At 30.3% G+C, this 12,578-nt stretch overlaps 2 long non-coding RNA genes across 3 annotated transcripts in view; one reads left to right on the top strand and one right to left on the bottom strand.

The window, feature by feature from the left end:
• LOC114126693 (uncharacterized) overlaps positions 1 to 12,578 on the top strand; it is a 179,344-nt gene that overhangs the window by 109,781 nt on the left and 56,985 nt on the right. The window lies entirely within an intron of this gene.
• LOC126550393 (uncharacterized) lies at positions 11,471 to 12,324 on the bottom strand. Its single transcript, XR_007604476.1, has 3 exons — positions 12,178 to 12,324; positions 11,762 to 12,032; positions 11,471 to 11,683 (listed from the first exon to the last, which is right to left on the bottom strand). It is a non-coding gene; the product is annotated as an uncharacterized LOC126550393 (long non-coding RNA).

Raw genomic sequence — 12,578 nt, 5'->3', positions numbered from 1 at the left:
GCTACGGTTTGTATGAAGGCAATGCGGTGGAAAACGAAAAACCTTTAGCCCCCCACCTTGTATTTTGTGTACACGAGAGCACTGAGCGCGTTAAAGGCTCCGAAACCGTTCGAGTATAAATTTTATAAACCGCCTAACCCTGAGACGAGGTTTTATGTCGTAAAGTCGTATATATGAAAAAAAAAAAATAATAATAACCTTATACCGTGTATATTGTTGGTAATCCCGTGTGTGTACCAATAATGACTGTAGAAGAATAATGTTCCACAATGCTCACTGTGTCATTTATCGAAACAACTTCGAGTTCACTACCCGTTATAACAATAATCCCTGACCAAACGAATCACATAATATGACGTCATGATATATAATAATGTATTATTATTATAGTTATTAATTAGTATCATCGATATTGTACGGTTACGCCTAGGTATTGTAATGGGGTCAGGGGTTGATAAATATTGAATAACCAGGATTCAATTTCAGTTATTATTAAGTTGTATGCTTACTAAACCACTTACAAAGTAAGTAAATTAAATCCTAGAAGGTGGAAGCATCGCACTCGTACGAAATTAAAATTATGGAAAGTGTTAATGTCTGTGATTTCTATAGCAAACTACTGTAGGTAGTTCTTACATAATGCACATATGTAATTATAGTAGGTAGTCCTTATAATTAATTAACTGTTTGTGAATATATTATTCTATCGGTCAGCAGTTATAATCGTGTGGTGTTTGTACTATGCACGCTAACGTAGACATTATAAAATAAATACTTAGAGATACCATGTAACATAATCAATGGTCATGTTTAAGTCAAATCGTATATTTAATAATATTATTAATAGACTCGGCTGGTCAAAGGCTAGGGTGAATTATTTATCAGCACTGTCCATACCCAGATGCGAATAATGGACACTCTACAACCCCCAACTAACTCTCTGTTCGAAATAGGCGATTCACAACTATGTAAAACTATGTTTTCTCTAAATCTCTGAATTATTCTGTCAGACAGATTACGTTTACACTTATAATTAGTAAAAACATTCCATATCATATAATACTATTATGTATCTACTAAGAAATGGATTTATTTTACGTCACATCAATGATAAATTAATAAAACAATGTGTCTTTAAACGTGCAACATTCAAGTTGTACTGTCCGACCGTTTAAATCTTCACTAATTTCAAACTCGAAATCGCAACTCTAAAAACGATGATCAACTTTTTTGTGGCGAATACATATTGGATTCATTATTCTTTAGTAATATCTGTAACTACCGAAGTTCGAGATGCAACGTATAAACGCACTCCAAATCGCAGATATAGATATAGATACCAAGTATATGGTATGCGTTCTTGATCATCAGGGGTTAATATTTTTGGTTACAAAAATTCAAAACGCAGAGTGGGCGTATAGGCTCGTATCTCCGAAAAACGTATACATCGCAGTCGCGGGAAGGTAAGCCGCGCATTGTAATTTATTTAAACGACCTGTCGCTTGTATAAATATATATATATAGAAAACATTAGTATATAATCTCGTATATTAATATTATATGTAATATCGTTTCTGTCGTATACTTATAATAATAATAATAAAAAATCACGCGCTTGGTGTGTAATATTTAAGACAACAGGCGTTGGAAAATGGCGCGGGACATTCGTTATTTTCTCGGTTTCGTGTAAGCATCGGTATAAGAGATATATATAATATAAATGTATGTGAATACGATATAAATATATTCTTTTTCGGCGTTTGAGAGCGTGATTTATCTTTGTTCGGATGGGAGCGGAATCCGCTGCTAGGCCCCAGAGGCATCGTTCGCCGCCGCCGTCGTCGTCATCGTCGGTTCTCTTCTAATCTAAATTTTAATTACTTCCAGACAGACGGTTGGTCCGGTCGGGTCGGTGGCGGCGGCTCACCTGTAAAATATAATATATATATAGTGAGAAAGAGTCCTCTATCCATAATATAATATAATATGTATATATATATAGTGTACACGCCGCACAACTCGGCGCGTCATTATTTATTGTTTCACTAATATTCCGCTGCCGTTGGTCTCCGGACCGCGCTCAGCGGCAGCGCACTGTGGAAAAGGTGCCGAGCAGAGCAGGAGGAAAGTAAAGTTTTTTCTTTCTTTTGTTTTCGTTTCAGACGCGTCGTAATAATATTGTATTTTATTAATGTCCGCCGCCGCCGCCGCAGCGGTTCTAAAACGACTACGACGACAATACAAAAAACAAAGACCTACACATATATTATTATACGTATGTATAACGATTTGGCGCTCGAGGCGCGTTCCGTCTGCCGTTTAATTTATCATTCCTTGGTCGCCACGCGATGTATATCCGCAGTCATTTTATCCCGTCGCACCTTACGCACCAATAGTATACCACAATGTTCTTATATATTATTAATATATGCCATGCGAGAACGTAAATATAACTCGCACACATACATAATAGATATCTTTATAAATGTTGATTTTTCTAAAACGACCACAAATCTTTGACGACTGCTGAGCACGCAAGGTCCACCACTCAAGTACGACGTTTGTTTTCATCGTTACTATCTAAATTCTAAATCGCAGCCATATTTTCTTCCAAAAGTGAGGTACTAATATTTCTTTCAATGGTACATTCGATGCTGGAAAACGTTGTTCTGTAACATTGTCTCCGAGTTTGGACTTTCAAAATAATTTTTTGAATTAAAAATTATTTTCCAATTGTTATTGTAGCCCATGATCTGTATCAATATCTTATTTCTATATAGGTAAATATGAAATGGTTTTTTTTTTACCAACGGCTAATTTCAGAAACTTTAGAACGATTTCAATAAAAGTTGTATCACTATAATAGATTCCTCGAGACTTAAAGAACGTGACTTGAGCTTTTTTTTGAACTCATATAAGTTATTTGCATATTTTTAATTTCGTGTAAAATTTTTTGGGATTTTTTTGAATTCAATACCCAGTTTATACTATACTATTATAATAATAAAATACGTATATACGCGAATAGGAGGCAATTTACAGATTGGTTTGAAAACAATAATCAATTGAAAATAACACTAATATCAAAACGCCATATTAATACCATTATATACTATAAAAAATAAGTTTATAGCCTATGTGCCACAAATACTTCATTAATATGATAATATTAAAAGTAATACACGTCACAATTAACCTGCAATAACTATCAGAGTATTACAGAGAACTTTATGGCTTAGCCGTGGGCTTCGATAACTTATATAAACATAAACATTAAACGAATCGGAACGAACAAACGATAAAAAGACTTAGAATAACTCAATCCAAGTTTCAGAGTATAATTTGTATGTTTATGTTTGCATGTATTATAACAACCATTCCTTGGAGAACAAAAATGTTTAATTGATTTGCTCCTTTTATTATACATACTTAATTTCTTTTAATCACGTCATTTTATATTGCTTTACTCACCTTCCAGCGACATATATAATAATTATATAAGGGCGTCCGTGTAATAAAGTTTTGCTTTTATTTCCACACCTCCCTCCCCAACATCCCAAGAATTGATCGAGTTCTGGGTCCGCCACTGTAGCAGTAGTCATGTGTTGTGACGACCGTTCTCCCACGCGCCATGGGACGTCCTCACGCTCACGGAAATAAAATATTATGTCACCTACACGTTCGTATATAATCTCATCGTTTTATCATTATATATAATCGGTTTGTTTGTACGAGATTAGGACACTATTATTGCTGTTGTTGTTGTTATTATCATTGTATTATTGTCATGTACTATGATGACATTACGCGTGTTCTCCGAAAACAGCTTCCTACTCACGCATTACAATATACTCTTATATACATATTATATACAATCTACATACAATATAAATAATTTGTACTTAACTAATGCTTATATATCCATGACAATTGATCAGGGGTAACCAATCGATGAAAGTCTGCACAATTTAAAAATAATTTCGCGTATACTATTTATCTGTATTGACTATAGATACTTGCAGTAAAAGTACCTAATATCTATACGTTATTGAATTACCTAAACCACCAGTTCAAAATTATATTTCAATTCAAAAAAATATATACTTGTATTATTATTATAGCACAATAATATAATATTAATGTGACGACGTTGGCTACTGGATCTTTTTCCGAGTTTTTGTTATCGTGTTTACCATAGTGTCCATCGCATCACACACAAACGGAAGACATTATAGGTAGTACTGCGATCACACGCACGTTATTATAACAATATAGGTATAGTAAGGCTAACCTATTGTTATAGATACACATATTATATTCCTGTCATTTTCCGCGCCTAAATATTACGTATTGTTCGACTGCAGTTGACCATAGCCTCAAATTAACGACTTTTACAATCCTCCTACGAATACTTATATGTAACCCGGTTGGTTGAGTTTGGTATATGCGCTGCAAAAACTAATCTAACTGTAAGTGATTTATATAACATATTATGTATTATAAATGTATGCAATATACATATATATAATATATGTATAAAAACTTTAATACTTTAAATTAGAAGAAACCTTACAATAGAAATTGCAACATCTAATAATATTATTTGTATATTATACAAAAATGGTTAAAATAAAGATTTATATTATTTATCTTTTATATTAAGCGCAATTTTTAATGTCGGAAAATAGTCGAGTAAGATTAACAGAAAAAGTGTTTTTGAAAAAAAATTTATTGACATTCCAAAAGTTTTGATATACAAATAAAAATCGTCTAATTAAAACATATTATAATACATACGGAGAGAAGAAATTTACATATTTATGTGAAACTCAGATACTAAATAAAATTTTGAAAATACATTAAAGTTATAATATGATCAACGGCATGTTTTTCACATTTCACCAGGTATATTATGTATTGTTGCGTATCGATTTTAAAAACCGACATCGTTTTAAAAATACATACATTTACCACACACTATAGACATACTATAACTGTGGCTACTCGAAACTTTTTGATCCATCGTTATGTTATGTTATCCAACGTTAAGTATAAATTATTTAGATTGGGACTTCATACAATTCTAGATAGAAAGTGGGTCTCATCATCTCCTTCTGCTTTGTCAGATAAATTCCATCCACGATCTAAAATGCATGCACGTATACACCTGCAACTCGAAATAATGTTATTGTTGTTGTTATAGAATATGATAATATTATTTTATTGCTGCGCTCTAAGGTCGATATAATACAATATACACACAATGTGTGCACGCTGTTTATAACATAATATGTACGTTGATTCTAGAAATAGTATGCAACCCCCCACCCCCGTTTTTCTTTAACTTTTTAAAATTCTAATTTTTGAAAGTTTTGAGTATCTACAGGTATACAAACATCATAATACTTTCAAGCACTTAAAATTATTTTTATCTAGCGCGTAGTGGTTCAAACTTCTTTTTTCTAATGAGATCCCACACATTTCTCCATGTATTATTGTTGAGCATATGATTTTCTTGGAAACGTTGACGCATCTTTTTATAAATCTAATTCGAACGTGAAGTTTCTGAGTTATTAATTATTTATGCCCTAAGGTTAATAATCCATGATACTAGATTTTGAACACACAAGAAGCAAGATACAATGTTTTAAAAAATAATTACTAGTTTTTCCATCACAGAATATTCTTTAAATATTGTAAAAAGGAGATGAGTTTGGTGAATCACCCTGTGTATAGAAAATGAGGGTTTATCATAGTACGAAAAATACCTATACTGACGTTACCTACGGTAGCTATATAGTAATATATGGATAATATACATGCATAGATACTATAATACAATATCATATATAGTCTATGCATAATAATAATATTATAATGAAATAATGTATTATCGTTGAAAATTTCCCTACTGCGTGCGGCGTGTTTTCGTTATGATAATTTCGTTTTTCAATTAATTCGACAAAATAATAATAATAACAACAACGACAACAATAATAATATATACAATGGTCGATCACATCACGGATGACATATTTTGCGCGATAGCAAGTCTTACGTCCTTTCCAATGTGCTCATTCAGCCGTGCAAAACGTCTATATACTTCGGCACTCAAATTATAGACGTTTTGCTCTGTATCCGCGGCATCGAGTCGAGTCTGATTATTATTATTGTTATCTTCTTCGTTGACGGGAAATTATTAATAATATTACTTATATTAAATTTAAATTATTTAAATTTATACAATAAAAACCATAATATAATATAACAATGCAACGACGGACAAAATAGAATATAAGATATAATTTAAGTAATAGAATAGTATACTGTCTTGGGATATCTATGCAAAAATAATGTAACCTTTTTAATTTATAAATGTTTTTTTTTATGTTATTTGTTTTTTCTTTATTAATTTTAAAGGTACTATTTCTACTTTTCTGTTTTTTTATTAAATATACTATTTCGTGCTATTTCCAAAGGTATTGAAAATTGTTTTTACCTACCTATGATTAATGTCACAGCAAAATCAAGTTTGAAAATTGTTTTGTTAATATACTTAATACTTATTCTAAAGCATTCAAAATAAATATGTCATGAACGTTTCAAAAAACCGTTGACACCTCTAATATCTTACGTTAAAGTATAATATTCTTCAGAGGATTACACTATATTAAGTACATATATATAACAGATATTATCGGATGATTGTAACCAAATTCACAGTTAATAATTTTTACTGTTCATATTATTTATGATGTATGAATTGAATTGAATAAATATATAAATTATTTTCAAATCACAAAAAGTTTACAAATATATTAATATATAACAACAATTATTATCTAGCCGCTACCCATTTAAGCTGAGGTTGAGGTATGGTAGTTTTTTATCGTCTAATAATCAACAATTTACAACGTATCTCACTGTAATAATATATAAACGTTCATGTAACAACTTTTTTTTATAGTATTTGGAAAAAATTTGGTTATACGTTTTTGAAAAATAATTACTATGTTTAAAAAGTTATTAATTTTTAATATTTTTCGATTATTTTAACTTAATTCAATTTAAAAATTTTATTTTAGTATTTCTTATAAACAAAAAAAAAAGATTGTTAATTCATAAATATATCATACATTGTGTTAAATCCATGTAAGACAATTCTAATTAGTATTACTATGCCCTATGGATTGTATTCAAAATGATAAAAATAAGTTTTTCAATTGGATTTTAATTATAATTTATTATTTTTTTTTTTTTTATTGATATGGATTTATTCGTTTTCATAAAAGTATTATTTTTATACAATACATACTACCTATATACCTATACGCAATGGGATAGATGGAAAAACGATTTTCATTTTATATCTATTGGAAAACTTTAGTTTTTCTGACGTAAGACTTGTGCACAAGACGCAGTGGTGAGTGTTGAAAGTTTTCGAGATTCTCTATCATGTGTTTTGTTCGATGCAGTAAAAACGTTTATTATATTTTTTCAAAAAACTTTTTCCCTTTGTTTTCCTTTTTATTTTATATTTTCGTTTACCTTTATTGGTTACATATAGATATAACTATATATCTATGCTATGTAATATTATATACTGGCCCTGTTTTCATTAAATTTCAAAAATATCAAACTATCCGCATTTCGAAAAGTAAATTTACTGGTAGTAGGTACACACGGGTATATGGGCGCAACGAACAATTTGTGGACACAATATAAGAAGCTTACGTTCTTTCTTCTTTATTTTCTGGAATACGATTTTATATATACATGGCAATAATAACATTTATTTACAACAATTACTATTTTTTTCGAGAGAAACTTCAATATACTAATAATTTTCACACGAATAAAAATAATAAAAATCTAAAATTTCAATTAATCTTAAGACATTTCTTACAATAATAATTTTTGATTGATTCAACTGACTATATTATATGTCTGAAATAATCACATTAAAGTTTTTTTTATAACTATTTAGTATTTTCTCTATTAGTTTTAAGTTATAAATTCGATCTTTTTCACACTCTTTGAGTTTTTAAATTTGTAAATACGATACGGCGTGCGTGTTAAACATAAATATATTACGATTATTCACACTTCACAGTAATGTATTAAGAAATTAACATTTACATGGATTCTATAGTCATAGAAAATTAAAGTTTTTGATTAATTGTTTTATTTGAAAACTCAAACACTCTATAAATTATTAATATTATAAGCCGAGTATATAGATTATTTGAATTGATTGACCTGTAGCTCGAGTTTAGAACTATCCAGCAACGTTATTTCGGTTAGGTTGAAATTTAAAATATAAATATAAGAAAACTGAAAACAAATGTATGTTTTAGAAACAAATGAACTTGTAATATGTGTGAGATAGGCCATCAATTTATAGTCATTTCAACGAAGCTTTGTACCCGCTAAATATTGTAAAGCGATTACCTATATGTAGGTAAAATTAAAATACGTACTGTTACATATACATAGTTAGGGTACCTATATACAATATACATAATATTACATATCGGTAGTGGAGGTATGTATATAATAATATAGTGATTTATAAGCGGTAACTGTTGGACGGGTAAGCGAGGGGTAGGCGGGACCGATACATATAAATATATATATATTATATAAAATAATATAAACTTGTGTAGTGCTAGAGCATAGAGCATAGTATTATATTATATACATTATACACCCGTACATATATTATGTTCATAAATATAGTGTGCGTATCTTCCCACATTTTTTTCACGTTGGAAGTTAAGGAGCGACTTAGCTGTGTACGGCGTTGTGCTACAGTGTGTAACGCCCACGCCACCGCTGCTGCCGCCGAAAACTACTTGAGAAATCCGCCCACGGACAGCGCGCATATACACGTTATAATATTACACACAACCACACACACATAAATAGATGCCTAATATATATATATAATTGCCATCGACCGGCCCCTGCCAGGCGCGCGAGTCCCTTGAAAGATCCATCAAGTCGGACGGACGGCCGCACAAGTCTATGCACGCACTCACATACCGAAGATTATATTATATATATTATAGTAGCAATAATTTTTTATTTTAATTTTTTTAGGGTGGGGTGGAGGGAGATTTAAGCATATTCCTAAAACACAAAAAAAGAAATATTATGTACATCGAGATCGCCGTGGAGAGGAATGTATATATGTAGTGTAGAGTAGACGGAAAAAAAAGGGTTCGCCGAAAATATATTCCGCCCCTTCGTAAACGAATTCCTTCGGAAAAAGAGTTAATTGACTCATGGGCGGCACACAAACATAAAAGTTTCTCGTGTAGAATAATAATAACAATATAATGAACAGAAAAAAAATTAAATAATAATAATGTTTTTCAATGTTTATGCATAGCTTTATATATAGCTATACATCAAATGCTCGTGCACCTATGCAACTCTCGGGTCGCGTGTTATCAGAAAGTCTTCCTTATAATATATATTTTTTCTTTCAACCCTCCAAATACTAATACAACAATAATGACCACAGCAATAATGTGAATATTATTTTTAATTTATGTATGATATACACAAGAAATAGCTGCTGCCTCCGCATGTGAAAACCAAAAAGACTACAATCTTATACTTAAATAAATTGTCTGTAATTACAATGAACTCCTTTAGAATAATTTTAGTGACTATTAATAAAAGTTAGAAGTACCACTTGTAAATAACAGAATACTATTAGTATTCTAAGTATTCTTAGTACTCAGTGGCCAGTGGGTACCTATACTGTGACTTTCTCTAAGCTTCTAATCAATAATAATAACTCTGAATTTAGATCACATATCAGTCATCAATAATAATATAATTACTTTATAATATGTATAACAACTTAAAAACATTATATTTAAAAAACATATTTTCAATTAATTATATAACTCCATTATTCTATCCACGGGAGTAGGGTTTTTTAAAATGTCAATTATATCGTCAATATTTAAATTATAAGCAAGCTCTTGCTCATTGAATATTGTGAACAGGCTATCTAAGCGATTTTATGTCATAGTACTGCGTAACTTTATTTTTACAATACCACGGAAACAGGATTCCTGTTGTGATGATATAAACCCCTTTTTGTGTTAATAATAACCACTTTTTTTTTTTTTTGTTAATTATTAATAAAATACCTAAAGTTTTTTGAAAATGTTGATGTATCTAAATCAATACTACACTGAGTAGTTCCTGAGTTATTACATTGTATGCAGACACTAACTACTAAGGATCATAATTATGGTTTTAATATAATCATTGTCCTCGTGTATCTTTAAACATTTAAATTTATCTATTTATTGTGGTACTATTATACTTACAAATTCCTTAGTAAAGATCAAAAACTACTCACTTTAATATCAAATTATAAACACATTCATCAAAATATGTTTTAAAAATAATCTGATCAATAATTTATAGCAAAAATAGGTTGTCATATTTTTAAAACAAGAAGTTTGTATCGACACAAGAATACATAGATAATTCATATTACGTATATTATGATGATATGAGTAATGTAAAATAAATACTTATTTAAAAATTCCTAGAAAAAAATGACTACCTATAGTTTTAATTAGTTCATTGTTGAAATAGGAAAATTTAGCTGAATATGAGTTGCATAAATTAATTAATTAATTAAGGAAAAACACTGGAGGAGTATGCTTTCTATAGAGAAGTAGCTGGTACCTACGTGGTAAACTAATATTTTACTGATTCCTACATCGTAAGACAGCATATTTATTATTAACAATAAGTATAAAACTAAAAATAGTATGTTTTATTAATAATATACACTTTATGGTTTTATGTTAAAATATAATGAACCGTACCAGCCACACGTCTTATATACGAATTAACTGTATACAAACGGTAGAACCTGTTGATGATGATGATGATAATACACAGCATTAAAATGGTAGGACTGGGGCAAGCTGTAATTAACAAGTGAACACACTCCACCCTTTAAATCGATCCCCGTCATCGAAATGATTCATATGTCGAGCAACCACCTATATATATGTATATATATAGGTATTAGGTACGCCTTATCCGCCTACACAGTGATCCTTTTACAGGGCCCAGATAAAATGTAAAATTATTATTAATAATAAAATTAAGGTTTTTAATATCTATAGATATGCCTATATGAATTTATAAAAAACGCTAGCACAACACAAAGTGGCGTATGTCAGGTATGTCAGTGTTATGGAGATACGTATATAAAATGTTTAGTACCCTAACTGCTGAATAATGCGACGATTGGAAAACAATTTCGGAATTCCTTTAATTCTAAAATAACTTCTTACCAAACTAATATTAACTTTTAAGATTTTTTTTCTTAAAAAAACTCTTATCATTTCAACTAATTTTCTGTAAAATAATTAGTAAAATCAGTTTTAGCGTAAACAATATTATTATAATATGTACGTATAAAAGATTTTTCAATTAAATAAAGTTCAGAAAATATAAGCATTCAGGTACATCACGCAGCATATAAAATAGTACTGAAAACTCAAATCCGGGTACCGTATAATTCCCAGCGACTCAAAGCTTTGGTTCGCGTTTCATCCGCCTTACGTGGTTCAAAGTTCTTCGGCTTTGATTTCTGAGCAGTACGTGGGCACAATCGACTTTTGATGGAATTTTAAACCTAAACATGTATTTGCAATATATACATACGCACGCGACATCTGTGTATATATATATATTATATATACAATATACACACACAAATGCGTTCGTTCTTTTCAGCGACTTTTCTTTATTTTTGGAGAAGAAAGGTTCCCGAGGGATTACATATCGGCCCCTCCACAGAGTTTCGAAACGCTCGTGATCTCGGTGGCAATGTTTTGAGTTTGTTTGTTATCTCTTGTTTACCACCACAACACTCTTCGTCGAATTTCCACCCACCGCCCACCAACAATTTGCTGCTCGCCTTTAAGTCGACCCCTTTAGAATGATATAATTTTACATCGTATGCCATTGAAATAGAAACGTCGCTAAAAAATAAATAAATAAATGTTTATACACATTGTACATTATAAGTGTACGTCGATCCGACAACGTTTTTCATTTATTTGTACTTTATACATAATATATGTTATCCAGTATCCTCAATACCTACGTGGGTATTAGTGTACGAACCTTTTTAAATTAATTATGCGATCATCTTCGCATCGTTGAAATCTAGAGTCGGTGACTGACGTATACCTACGTACATAGAAGCCGGTAATATGTTTCATATTATATACTTATATTATGTATCGTTGAACGGCTGATAAAAGTAAAAAAAAATAATTTTCAATTAGCCACATAGATTTAAATTATCGGGATAGCTTTTTCTTAAATAATTCAAAAACACTGATGTTTAATTGAATGCTGCACTGTTGTATAATCAATTTCTACGTTTTAAAAAGTTATTTTATCGTAATACACAAGCTACCTAATACTTGTATACATTTATTTTACTTAATTTATTTATATTAGGCACAATAATATTAGATTATTTTTCATGACCAAATATTATTGTTTTGAACAGATGTCTA

This window comes from Aphis gossypii, chromosome 2 (assembly GCF_020184175.1).
Source record: "Aphis gossypii isolate Hap1 chromosome 2, ASM2018417v2, whole genome shotgun sequence".
Taxonomy (NCBI): Eukaryota; Metazoa; Arthropoda; class Insecta; order Hemiptera; family Aphididae; genus Aphis; species Aphis gossypii.
The sequence above is the reverse complement of the archived record's forward strand: the minus strand, read 5'-3'. Positions and strand labels throughout refer to the sequence as shown.